Below are 14,344 nucleotides of genomic sequence, written 5' to 3'. Positions count from 1 at the left end.
TATAAATTAGATTTTTCTAAATGTAATTTTTTGACATCTCTGGTAAAAATTAAACTTGTTTGGCATCCTCTTGGGTGATGGAGTTAAACAATCACAATATAGGAGTTATAAACTAGTATAGGAGTAGTTATGCATATAATTTCATACATCTACACTGTAATTTTTAGAAATGTGGAAGCACAACACTGCAATCACAATACCAAATCCAACTCCATAACTTAATATGTCAATTTCAATAGCATGTATCGAAGATGAGAGAAGTTCTCTGTTAGATTTCAAGGGTGGCCTTTATCTTTCCTCGGGTCAATTATCCTCTTGGCGTGGATTGAATTGTTGTGAGTGGGAGGGCGTTGACTACGATTATCATACATTGCATGTGATTACCCTTGATCTAAGCAATTAGTTGAGTCGTGAAATTCATCCATCACTGTTTGATCTATAGCACCTGCAACACTTGGATTTCAGCTAGAATTACTTTCAAGGTATTTCTATTCCTCCACAGTTCTCAAAATTGCAAAGGCTTTCATTTCTTAGCTTGTCAAATGCTAGATTTGGTGGTGAGGTTCCTCTAGTGTTGGGAAATATGTCGAGCTTGCATCATCTAGATCTTTCATATAATTGGGAATTTAAGGGTGGTAAGTTTGATGTATGGGCTAGAGGTCTGAGAAGCCTTGAATTCTTGGTAATGAATGAAGTGAACTTGATAATGGACTCGAAGCGTTGGGGTGAGCCCCTCAGTGGTCTTCACAATCTCACCCAGATTCAACTATCTAGTTGTGGGCTGTCAGGTACTATTCTAGATCTATCAAATCTGACCTCTTTGTCCCATCTGCATTTATCATGGAATTCATTCTCGTTCGAACTACCCTCTTGGATTGAGAATGCGTCTTCATTGGTTTCACTTGATCTCAGCTACAGTAATCTAAATGGATCCATCCCTTCCAATTTCATGCCCCGTTCAAAATTGATAAATCTTGACCTTAATGGTAATAATGACTTGAAGGGAAACCTTTCTTTCATTTTAGGCCATTCCAAATCACTTGTTGCTCTATCTCTTTCTGGCTGCAATTTAAGTGGAGAGTTTCCCCACTCTGCTGCAAACTATTTGAAACTTGAGACCATGGATTTGTCTTGTAATAATTTGGAGGGAACTATGCCATCCTCTTTTGACAACATTTTATCCCTTTCACATCTGGACCTCAATAACAACCAGCTATTAGGAAGAATCCTAGACTCCAATTCAAATCTGGCAAGTTTAAGAGTATTGTTACTTAGCCATAATCATCTAACTAGCCAGATTACACCCTCTCTATGTGAGCTTTCAACATTAAGTGAGATGCATTTGGGAAATAACCAGATGTCAGGAATAATTCCAGATTCTCTTTCGAAGATGGCCAGTTTAAAAGTGTTGGCGCTTGCTTCCAACAAATTAAGAGGCATCATTTCATTTCAGATGCTCAAAAATCTGTCTCGCTTATGAGGATTGGACCTTTCTGAAAATTAGTTATCTATTACTATATCTGCAAGTTGGATTCCACAGTTTGACCATTTGGAGTACTTGGCATTAAGGTATTGCAATATAGAAGGTGCTTTCCCTGTATTTTTGTCCCAACAATATCAATTGAAGGAACTAGATCTTTCAAGTAACAACATTGTGGGAAATATTCCTTCGTGGTTGTGGGATCTTCCTAATCTTGATACATTCATTCTTTCAGATAACAATCTGGAAGGTTCTCTACCCTGTCAGATATCCCATCAGTTTTTTGCAGTGGATTTGCAAGGGAATAGATTGTATGGCACACTTCCTACTCTGGATTTTCTTTCATTCCTATCAGATCTATCAAATAATATGTTTAATGGCTCGATTCCAAACATTAGACCTCCATCAGATATTTGGGTATCGATCTTTTTGTCATTTTCAGGAAATAACCTCTCCGAAGAAATTCCAAGTTCTACTTGCACAAATTCAGATAGAGTGGGCATTTTGGACTTGTCAAATAACAAGTTGACAGGCAAGATCCCTGCAACTATCAGGTCGTGTTCTCAATTAGTGGTTTTAAAATTGGCTCACAATGATTTGGAAGGGGATATTCCAGAGGAGTTGGGAAATCTCACAGCTCTTCATGCACTAAATCTCAATGGCAATAGGTTTCAAGGTAATATTCCTCCGTCCCTTTCAAATTGCACAGGTCTCAAAATATTTGATTTGGGAAATAATAAATTTGAAGGTAAAATTCTTGTTTGGATTGAGAAGTTGAAAGATTTGAAAATTTTGAGCTTAACCTCTAATAATTTCAAAGGTAAAATTCCATCCCTACTTATGAGGTTGCAGAATCTCCAAATTCTAGATTTATCGAGTAATTGTTTATCAAAAAGTATCCCTCAAGATCTAAGTAATCTATATGCTATGGTCAATCAATCTCAAATTATTGATGAACGACTTACCTTCTCTTATTTCACTGATTTAAATCTAGACTCTCCTTATGAATCAAAGTTCAAGGATGAAGTATCAATTTGGATAAAAGGAAGGGTTCAAACATACGAGAAGATAATCTATGTAGACAAGTTCATGCATCTCTCACATAAAAACCTCTCAAGCAATATTCCTCCAACATTAGGAGTCCTCGAAGGTTTAATTTCTCTCAACTTCTCAAATAATCAGCTATGTGGTTCAATTCCTAAATCCTTGGCAAACATGGCTCGTTTAGAGTCCCTAGATCTTTCAAAAAACAAGTTGTCAGGAAAAATTCCTTTCGAATTTTCAAATCTAACCTTCCTCGAAGTATTGAATCTTTCAAAGAACATGTTGTTAGGATTAATACTATAGGGAAAAAAATTCGCAACATTTGAGGCTTCCTCCTTTTTAAGAAACCCCAACCTTCATGGGTTTCCCCTTGAAAATATGACATTGGGTTGTGGTTCAGGTTGTAGAGAGCATCAAGCAGAATGGAATAAGATTACAGTTGGTAGCAACAAAGATATAATGGAGAGTCGATGGTGGGCAGTGGGATTGGGATTAGGTTATGGAGTTGGATTTGGTATTGTGATTGCAGTGTTGTGCTTCCATAGTAGTTATAAACCAGTATAGGAGTAGTTATGCATATAATTTCATACATCTGCACTATAATTTTATTTTTATGCATGTTAGAACACTAGCTATAGTTTCTTAGTTTAGGAATTGAATCATTATATAAACAAGTATGTACAATGTAAATAATATTGACAATTTTTTTTACAACAAAGCTTTATGCAATTGTTGCTTCACTCATGGTGTGAGAATGCTTATATCTATGTCATTTTATTTTTTTCCACATCTTGTTCAAAACATATAAAGCAATCTCATCTATGAAGCATATTAAAAGCTAAGGATTTGGAGTGACTCGTATACAATTCATTTTTTGTCATTTCATTATATGGTTTGAACAAATGTGGAAAAAAATTAGATTTTTAGTATGAATTTTTTGTTCACCAATCTATGTTAAACTATTTAGCAAGGTCACTTTCCTAATACTTTATGAACTAGATGCTATTCGCAAGGTCAGTTTCCTAATACTCACTATAGTACTTGCTATTCAATTGAGATAGACACGGCTCATTAGTTAGTTTGTATTCTCTTTGGATTTTTTTAAAGAAGACAGTTGAATGCTATATGAACTAAAAGTTATGTGGTGTCAACAGGCTTGTGCATCTCTTGAGCCAAATTACCAGCCCCAGTGACATTTTTTGTTGTTCAAAAGCGGCACAATACTAAACTATTTGCAAACAACCATGCAAATAGGCATTCTATAGATAGACTTGGGAACATCTTGCCAAGTCTTCAGTACATAATAAAGCAACTGAATTTCATAAATTGTTTTTTTGATAGTTGATTTGTTTAAATATTTCCCATCAAAAATTACTTAGTACATCTCATCTTTTTTTTTGCACAGGAGCTTGTAGTTCTGAAGAATCTGAAAGCGAAGAATTTGAAGACGATATTGTAGCAAAGGTATATTTGGTGTTCTTTTTTAAGTGAAAATGTGATTGGAAATTTTGTATATTGTCATATTTCACTTGCAGAAAGGTCAAATTTTAAATAGAGGTGAAGTTGTGTGGATTTAAGTTTCTTCTTCATTATTTATAATGCTCTCGATTCCTCCTTTGTAGCTGTTAAAATACTTGTTTATTTTCACCTTTCCAGATACCCTTTACTAGGTTCTTCAAGATTCCAAAATATCTTGGGCTGACCCCACTCCAGCATGTCCTAACTCCTACTTGGTTGAAAGACCTTTCTCCTTTTATATGTGTCTTCCTCTTACTACTCCATCTGCAGGTTGCAAAAAAATCATCCTTCTTCCACCAACAAGTCATTCCATTCAAGAAAGACCATGTCTGATGATATCAACTCACAAAAAAATAGGGAGACAATTGCTAGACTATGGTCTAACTTAAAAATAAAAGGTGATGTAAAATGTTATTGTCCTTTCAAAATGTGTAAGGGCTTAAAGACTTGAAGATATCTAATCACAATAGCTGAGCAATATTGTAGGCAACATGGTCAGATTGAAGGGGGAAACAAGTATCGCCCATTGGTATGTATTTTAATAGTTTATAAACTACATAAGACATGATTTGATGATGACATCAGTGTCATTATTAATATAACGTCATCATTTTCATATAGGTCAACATCCTTGAGTTTCATGTTATGGACCATGACAATTCAGAGAATGCGAATTTCCAAACGAGGGAACATGGAGGTGTGAATGTTGAAGTAGAAGGTAATGATATCATGGAAGAAGACCAGGATGATGAAGATCACGATGATCAAGATGATGATGATGATGATGATGATGATGCAAAGCTTGATGTACCTTTACTTGAGAAGGCACACCAGTCCCTATATGAAGGCTCCAAAACAACTCTTCTTGTTGTTGTATTGCTATTGGTGAACTTGAAGGTTATGAATGGTTTATCCAACATAGCAATGACACGTATGTTAAGGTATGCCAACTTCTTTCATTATTTTACTCGTATTTTTGTTACAATTAACATTGGGTTTGTGTACCAATTAATATTCTTTAAATTAAGAAATTATATTTTTGGTCATAGGTTGATAGGTGAGTGTTTGTTACCACCATCAAACATTCTACCTCGCTCATACTGAGAATTATGTGCCATCATGAAAGATATTGGAATAGAGTATCAAACAATACATGCATGTTCGAACGATCATATTATATATCATAAACAACATAAATTTGCAACACAATGCCCTACTTGTCATATTAGTAGATATCAATCAGATCGATTAACAAAAAAGGTGCCTCACAAGGTTCTTCAACATATTCCCATTATTCCACATCTACAATGATTATTCAAGTGCAATAGCTTGGCACAATTTATGGATTACCATGCACGCAATAGAAGTTAAGATGACATTATGCGAATGCCTGCAGATGGTTCAACATTTAAGGAAATAGAGGAAAAATGGCCACACTTTAAAGAAGAACCTCGTAATCTCAAGCTTTCATTGGCAGTAGAAGATGTCAATCCTTATGGAGAGATGAGATCTACTTACTCGGTATGGCTTGTTTTTGTTATCAACAATAACATACCTCCTTAGTTTTCCATAAAGAGAGAGCACATAATGCTGACACTTATTGTTCCAGGTAATTTTTGATTTAGTGGTCATCTAAATTAATTTATTATTACTAATCCAGCAAATGGTCAAAAAAATTATGTAATGTTTTTTCTCATTCAACTAGGTAAGTACCAAGTTAAAGATATCAACGTATATATTGAACCCCTTATCGACGAGTTGGTGGTGTTATGGAATGGGGTTACTATGTATGACATTTGTATACACGATGCCCCTGGGCTAACACATTTTTGTGGTATGTTCTCTTCTTGACACCTCTTTTTTGGTATGTCAAAGTTAACACATTTAATCCAATTATACATGACCTTGTAGGTCTTCAGACAAAGGGTAAATTTGCATGTCTAGTTTATGGTCCAAAGATGAATCTTGTCATTCAAAAAGTTTAAGAAAGCAGGTGTTTGATGAGAATAGACACTTTCTGCACAGAAATCATAAGCACCGAAGTACCGAAAAACATCTTTTCAATGGTCTAGAAGAGACTACGTCAAAGCCACAAAGAATGACACCTCGCCTATGGAAGTTGGCATACAATAAAATAAATTGTTGAGGTAATGTCATTCCATTTGATGGTTTTTGTTTCAAATTTATATTTCGATATTGTGTTTTGTTTACTGATGATGTGACTGATGCTTGTGAAGGTCGTCAAGACATCAATGACCAACTTCCAAAAGGACTAAAAATTTATCCTACGCAATTTACTAGGTTGTCGTACTACGAGAAACTCCCAATTGTGCATTTGTTTGATCCTATACATATTGGAAAGAATGTAGCAGAGACATTATGGAAAATCTTGGATGGAAGGTGTGACAAAGATCAAATTGTCAAAACTTGTAGTGACATTGAAGAATCCAACCATGCAATGAAAAATGGCATTCGATCAAATAACAATGGAGACCAGATTGATACAAGTGCCCTTAGTTGGTTATTGTCAGAGTAGCAGAGCAATGCTATAAAAGAAGTCATAAAAAAAATATGATTTTCCACAGGATTTGCTGTGAACATAAACAATGTCATATCAAATAAAAGTGAATTTGGGCCAGGGTTGAAAACACATGATTGGCATACATTTATTAAGGTAATTCATTTTATTTTGTATTCACTATATATTTATATACTGGATGTAGTTTCAATTGCATTCTTTTATAAAATATTGACAATATCATTTTACAAATATTGCAGTACATTCTATCTCTATCTCTCCCATGCCACTTCACCAACAATGTCAAACAGGTTATATATGATCTTGGCAAATACATGAGGTGGTTTTCATCTAAATAAATCAATAAAGAAGATACAAATATTGGAAGAGAAAAATTCTTCTTCTGATGTGTGAAATGCAAAAGTGTCTACGTCCAAGTTTTTTCAATGCACAAGAACACTACCTCATACATCAAGTTGAGGAGACTGAATTGTGTGGACCTATACCAACTAGGTCAATGTGGATGGTTGAGAGGCACTTGAAATTTTTGAAAGGCTTGGTTCGACAGAGAGCACATCCCGAGGGTTCTATGGTGGAGGGATATATGGTATACCAAACCATGGTGTACATTAGTGAATATCTTCCTAAGTTTGCAACAAAGATCCATGTAGATCATATTTGGGATCCAACTCAATTAACAAATTTGAAGGGGAGTACTTGATGAGAAAAGGTAGATTGAGGAAAGTGAGAGGTAAATCTAATATGTTATTGTAGTTAAATAATTCTTATAAATCTTCAATATAAGTTATTTTTAATTGGTGTATTTTTTTGAAACAGGCGGTCGAGAGTGGGATGCAATACATTTGTATATTGTGAACAATCTTGATTGGATGATGAAATGGATTGAACGATGTCAACAAAATGGTTGCTCATTAACATGGGAAGGTGTTGCTTCATTGGTTATAGAAGCTCATCATAATGAAGATTCCAATGTTATGTAGTTGATCTAGTAAAGGGTTTAAGAGGTGGAGAGGTACATAGAAATTTATTAATGATCATAACTCAACATATGTTTCGTATCAACTCACGATGCAAATAATTTACACACACTTCAAAAATTGCAAGTCAAGCACCACAAAGCTATGTATTATCATGGCCACAAATTTCGCATAAAAAGGTTGGATGACACAAAGAAAACTTGTGATTCTAGGATAACTGCAATTTTTGAGGTCACCAATATATCATCTAGAAATGACATACATCCTCAACAATCTCAAAATCAATACTATAGCATCTTGGATGATATAATTGAGTGTGAATTTAACACCTTCAAAGTAGTTCTATTCGTCATAAAATGGTACAAGTTACAACTAAATCAAAATGATCCAGATAGAATGATTATTCAACATGATAATGGATTTACAATAATCAATACAAGGTCATTTGAGCCAGTTGGAGATGAGCCCTATGTTCTTCGAAGCCAATATGAGCAAGTGTTTTACTCAGAGGTTCCACATAAATAGGGTTGGTCATTTGTTGTTAGACATGATCCAAGAGGAAGGTCGATAAAGTATAATGTTATGGAAGAAGAAGATATTGAAGATGGTGAAGAAGTAGATGATGAAGATCAAGATGATGGTGATGGTGATGATGATGATGATGATGGTGATGATGATGATGATAGCAATGGTGATGATGGTGATGATGATGGTGATGATGGCAATGATGATGGTGATGATGGTGATGATGATGGCGATGATGGCGATGATGGCGATGATGATGATGAAGAAGAAGAAGAAGAAGAAGATAATCAATGACTACAAACGTCGTCACCCCTTCTTTTGATGATCTTGCATTCCATATATAAGGTAAAAAATTTCATGTTTATGATGTTGCATATTGTTCATGTTGTCTTCTAAGTTATTTGTAGCATACACGTATCACGTAATTTTTAGCTAACTTAAGATAAATGATTAACATATGCAGGAAATTTGATTACATATTTATTGTGTTCATTTCTAATGATTACAACATATGTTATTTATAGTTACCAATGTTTATGTTGTGTTTGATTATGACCCTTTTTGCAAACAGTCAATTGACTACAGGTACATCGTCACCCCTTCTGTTGACAATCTTGCATTCCATATATAAGGGAAATTTGTTCATGTTTGCGATGTTGCCTATTGTTCATGTTGTCTTCTAAGTTATTTGTAGCAAACGTGTATCATGTCATTTTTAGCTAACTTAAGGTAAATGATTAACATATTCAAGAAATTTGATTACATATTTATTGTGTTCATTTCTAATGATTACAACATATGTTATTTATAATTACCAATGTTTATATTATGTTTGATTGTCACCCTTTTTGCAAACAGTCAATTGACTACAAGAAATTTGACCCATTTGACGTGAATTGTGCACAGTGACATGGATCAGCAAGTATAAGTCAATAAATAGACATAATTTTCTTATATTCTTCTTGTTTATCATTGAGCACGTATGTTATAAATAGACATATTATATAATCATATAATGTATATATAGACAAAGAAGGTCCGTATAGAAATATAATTGTATAATCACTTTCAACTTACTACATTTTACATTTGTTAGTTTCACTTTCCATTTGATGGATTGCAGGACCCACCAAATAGGTACTTGTCAGATCTATCTACATCAAATGAGGGAAATGAGGAACTGGTAGATGAAAGCTCTACATGTAGTGCGGCTAAAACAGGGAGATCAACTAGAGGTCAAAAGAATAGAAAAAAATTTGATAAACACATGCAATTTTTCCTTGCTAATGGGGGGTCATGTTCTTATGATGATGAGACCAAAGGGGACATCAAGGTGCCCTTTCGGTACTCACACATTGAGAAAGAATGGGTACCCAATGAGCTACCTCCAATTAACATAGATTTTTGTGTTAATGAGAGGATATATCGCATTGCTCCATCCTCTTTACATGGTTTGGACCTATTTTCCATGGATGGGATAAAGATATGTTACAACAAAGTTGTCGAATTGTTCAAGTATGTTAGTCCATGTTACAATTACAATGATTGGATGCACATTGTTCGATATAAAAAAAGTATGCGTAGGTATGGGGTATTAGCTAATTATATACAACAGAAAGAAAATGATCAAAGTAAAAGATTTGCTATGTACATTGATGGAAGACCAAAAGCAATAGGTAATATTGCAAGTTTTATAAATAGTACACGAACTTCTTGAACTAGTAAGCAACCCAATTGCATATTTGAGGTGCATGAGGGGAATGAAGTTTTTGTTTGTGCAATAAAATCAATAAGTGCAGGGGAAGAATTGCTAATCGATTACCATTTAAATCGCATAGATACAAATAAAGTTACTATCATGAGGGTTGTAAGTACTATTTACCATTTTGTTAATAAGTTTTTTTTTGCTGTCTATTGCTTTTAGTTAGCTGATTTTTTTTATGTTTAATCTTTGTGACAGGATGATATGGATCCAACAGATGATAGAGGTCACCAGGATGCTATTCCCACCCCTTCTTCAACAAGGGTAAACCTTTTTTAAATTGTACAAATTAGATAGTTGAAAAATGTTATATTATTACGTTATTTTATTTATGATTTTTTATTTTTTATGATAGTTTTACTAATATTCCTCTCACAATTTGATGTTTAGGATAAGGGTAAAGTAGCATCAGTAAGTATCAAGCCACTAGCTATGCCTTCTGATGAGGATATTGTTGAAACTCCCAATTTCATAAAAATATTGAAGAAAAAAATTTTAAAAATTAATTTAGAAGCAATGAAAATTTTGGATGAGGCAAATATGGAATCCAAGGAGATGATGAAGAGGCTATCAGATTTGAAAGCGCAAGCTTGTCGTTATGAAGTAAGCTCCAATGAATATTTAGTTATAACAAAAGTTCAATAAAGATTTATATTTTATAATCTTTTATGTTGTGAAGTAAAATATGTAATATGTGCAAGAATAATTTATTGATGCAATTTTTTTAAAGAGTTGTAAGAAACTTTAACTACTAAATTCTTGTTATATAGGAATTTTTGGCAACTGATCCACAACTTGGTCAAGGACAACGTGGTGAGGCTGGTAGTAGCAGAGCTCCAACTACCACTGGTAAAATAATCTTTTAGTTGACAAGTTAGAAGGAATTTTTTATTTCAAACATTCAAAACTTCTTGACTCTTACTTTTATTATTTTAGAATGTCTTTGCTAACAATGTATTGTTCAAGTCATCCAGTGCAAGAAACTCCTACAAGGTTGACGGACGCCAATACGAGATTTTCGACTACAATGTCGGCAACAAGGGGATGTCTAGCTGGTAAATCCTTGTTTTTCTAGATTTGGTTTTGTGTTAATTATGAGTTGATAATATGTACTTTAATCTTGGGTGCATCACATAGTGTATTGTTTTTTTTGTGGTAGGAGATGCACCGTTTGGTACGCTGCCAAATGCAGATCATAGTGCATGTATTGGTGATAATTCACTGTCATTTCCTGGAGCTACCCGTATTTCTAGCACGGGAGCTATGCAGACATCGTTGTTGATTGACGATAATGAATCAATGCCTTTGAAATGTCCTATGATTCCAAGTACTTTAAATAATTATTTTTTATATTGTAATAAGGATTTTCTTGCAAGACGTAAACATGATAGGAAGTGGTGAATGCAAGGGCTTTTGATGTGGAGTGATGCCTCATGACCTTCTTTAGTATGTCGTATTGTGCAAGATGTTTAATTATTCTGGTATTCCTTTTTATTAGGGGTTTGGTAGGATCATCTAAATTATCAATGACCTTTTGTCTATACTAGTAATTCTCTAGTTTAGTAATTCAGTACATTGTAATTTCATGCTTTCAGTAGAAGATACTAACCAATTTTTCTATAAAGAACCAAAAGTGGGAGTCTACTTTTATATTCAATGTTTAGTTTTCAATGATTTCCCACATCATTGCTATTGCCTGTTAGAGTTTTAGAGTGCTCACTTTCAGCTTCACTATCTATTTTAGCAATATTTATTTTCCATAATATCCCAGGTATGATCAGTGACAACATCAATTAAGAATGACAAAAAATGAAGGTCATGGAAAGTTATATGTATTATGCACTATATTTTTTTTCAAGGTATACTGATTAATATAGTCACAGTACATTTTTTAGTTTCAGAACATCAGCAACAAAACCTTGGTAGAGTTTGACTGGTTTTAGACATTTTAAAATTTTTTCCAAACTTCTTTTTTGGTCAATTTTGGTCAAGATGACCCGCCAACCCTGAAATAGATCACTAAAAAGATGAAATGTATCTCATTTTATGTATTTTTTATTCACTATGAAAATTATTCTTTGCATGATTCATTTTAATGGTTCTTACTATTAATTATCCCATGACATTTTTTGCAAGAAACGATACATTTTATAGGAGGCTTTATGACCTCACGCTGCAAAGATTCGGGCCCACCATACGTAAAAGGTGGAACATCACAACTGAACTAATTTATCCCATTGTTTTTTTTCATATCATTAATTGGTGCAACATTTTTCCTTTCATTCGGGTCTTTTCTTATACTAGCTATATCTAACAATTTTGTGTTTTTTTTTAAAAGGTGGAACTACCGAGATCAAAAATTAAAAGATGAGCTCATCAAAGATATAGAGCATGAGTTTGGTAGTAATATTTTTTATCATAAGAAATTGTTACATAAAGCTTCTAGACATCTTAAGGTTGTGAGGGACACATATAGAAAGGGCCTCATCCTAAACCCAAAGTACGAGCGTCCTCCCTTTGTTTCAATGAGGGATTGGAATGAGTTCATTTTGGATGCAAAGGAGAAAGGGGAACGTCCAAAATAAAGTACACCATAAAATCCAAAAAGGTATGCAATAGTATTAACTACTAGTACATTAATGAGAAAATTTAGGGTTCAACTTCAGTATCAACAATTTCAACTAGCTCAATTTAATCTATCTATTGATGAAAGGTATGTAATTCATATGCTGACACAATTGCTTATAAATCTCAATCTCAATCTGGGCATAAATCCTACATAAGATATAATTGATGCAAATGCTTATAAATCCTAAATTCATATGCTGACACAATTGCTTATAAATCTCAATCTTAATGCTGACACAACTGTATATATCTCAATCTGGGCATAAATCCTACATAAGATATAAATAGTGCACTTATAGCTTCACATATAGCTATATTATGTCTTGAAAATATAGTAATGCTCAACTACATGTACCATAGTTGTATGTATTAGCAGTATAGGTGATAAATGATATTCAATAATTGTAATGACAAGTACAATTTTTTTGAAAAACTTTGCAAGAATTTTACTAAGGGTCAGTCTCCTAAAAGTAATAAGCATCACATTCAATGCCAAAAACACAAGTTAATGACAACAATCACATTCCTATCTTTGAGGACTGACAACAACCCTTGTAGATTTATATTTATTGGTATTGTGGAGAGATGATCCAGCCTACACTAGGTAAGACAAACTATTTGAGACTTCATTTGGATGACATGATGTATGTTACCTATAGACCATGGCTAGGCATAGAGCCATAAGATGATGTCTTCTCCTAGCTAGGATTCATGTTGGTATCTTAGCCACTAAATGGCCATTCTTCATTGAAGATAGAGAGATTTTCGCTAACCCATGTCTAGAGACAGTTCGACTATCAACACAGTATATCACAGGAGTACTATAGTTACACCTGCTTCACCAAGGAGGTAAAGAAAGGTTGTTCTCCTAGATTGGACCCAATTGGATGTATGGAAGATGTTAGTGGCCTTACCATTTATAGGTGGGACTACTTTCTAGATGTAGTGAATGATGGTGTCACTCCCTAGTACATAGAGCATTTGGCCACACATTCATTTCCTCATATAACTGATCCTATAGGGGTAGTTAGCCAGGCACCACACCCTAATGTTCATAAACCACAAGAACATCCTTTGAGGGAGGAGAGACCATTATAATGGCCGCTGGTAGTTCTTGTTACAATTCCTTCTTATACTGTTAGATTGGATCTTAGATCGAACAACAATGAATAGGCACATAGGCCTACTCATGTGAGAACTCACAGAGAGATGAGCACCATGGGTGTAGTAGGAGGTGATGCTAGGAGACATAGGGTAAAGGAGCCACCACAATATGATGTGGGTGGAGGAGGGGATGATGACATGCCAAATTAGCCTCCACAGGTTTCACCCATAGGAGATGTATTAGCACAAACTCAAGATTCTCTATGACATGTGAGGGAGAGATTGAGGACTTCTTAGAGGTAGGTGGGCAAGTTACAGGTGCAAGTTATAGTTAGAGATGCATGACTAGCTAGAAGAGGGGAACTGTGAGATAGTAGATCTATGGTCTGAGATCATAGAGCTAAAGAGATAGATAGAGTTAGAGTGAGATGAGACCTATCATCATACCTCTTGGGCTACTCATTATTATGTAGTATATGAAAATGCAGTACCTCTAGCTCAACATGTCTCAAGGTTCTTTGATTATGCTTGAGCTTCTGATGGTGTAGTGCCTCCTGCATGTGCAGATGTTACTCCTCCTCCTCCTCCTGGTGATGAGGGGGAAGGCTATAGTTAGGTCCATGCTATCTTTTGTTCCTTTTTGTATCTTTATATTGATCATGAGATTCATTGTATATTTGATGTATCATTTTGAGACTTGAGATATTGATAGTGCTTTGATTAGCACTTAGTTTTGATCTTTTGATTGTATCACCCCTCCGACATGT

At 34.4% G+C, this 14,344-nt stretch overlaps 1 pseudogene; it reads left to right on the top strand.

Annotated features, from left to right (window-relative positions):
* The first annotated feature begins 223 nt into the window (after positions 1-223).
* On the top strand, positions 224-3,088 carry LOC149541832 (uncharacterized; annotated as a pseudogene).
* The last annotated feature ends 11,256 nt before the right edge of the window (positions 3,089-14,344 follow it).

This window comes from Cupressus sempervirens, chromosome 8 (genome assembly GCF_028749045.1).
Source record: "Cupressus sempervirens isolate cs-2001-9-10 chromosome 8, ASM2874904v1, whole genome shotgun sequence".
Classification (NCBI taxonomy): Eukaryota; Viridiplantae; Streptophyta; class Pinopsida; order Cupressales; family Cupressaceae; genus Cupressus; species Cupressus sempervirens.
Note: the sequence above shows the minus strand (reverse complement) of the source record. Positions and strands in the feature narration are given on the sequence as shown.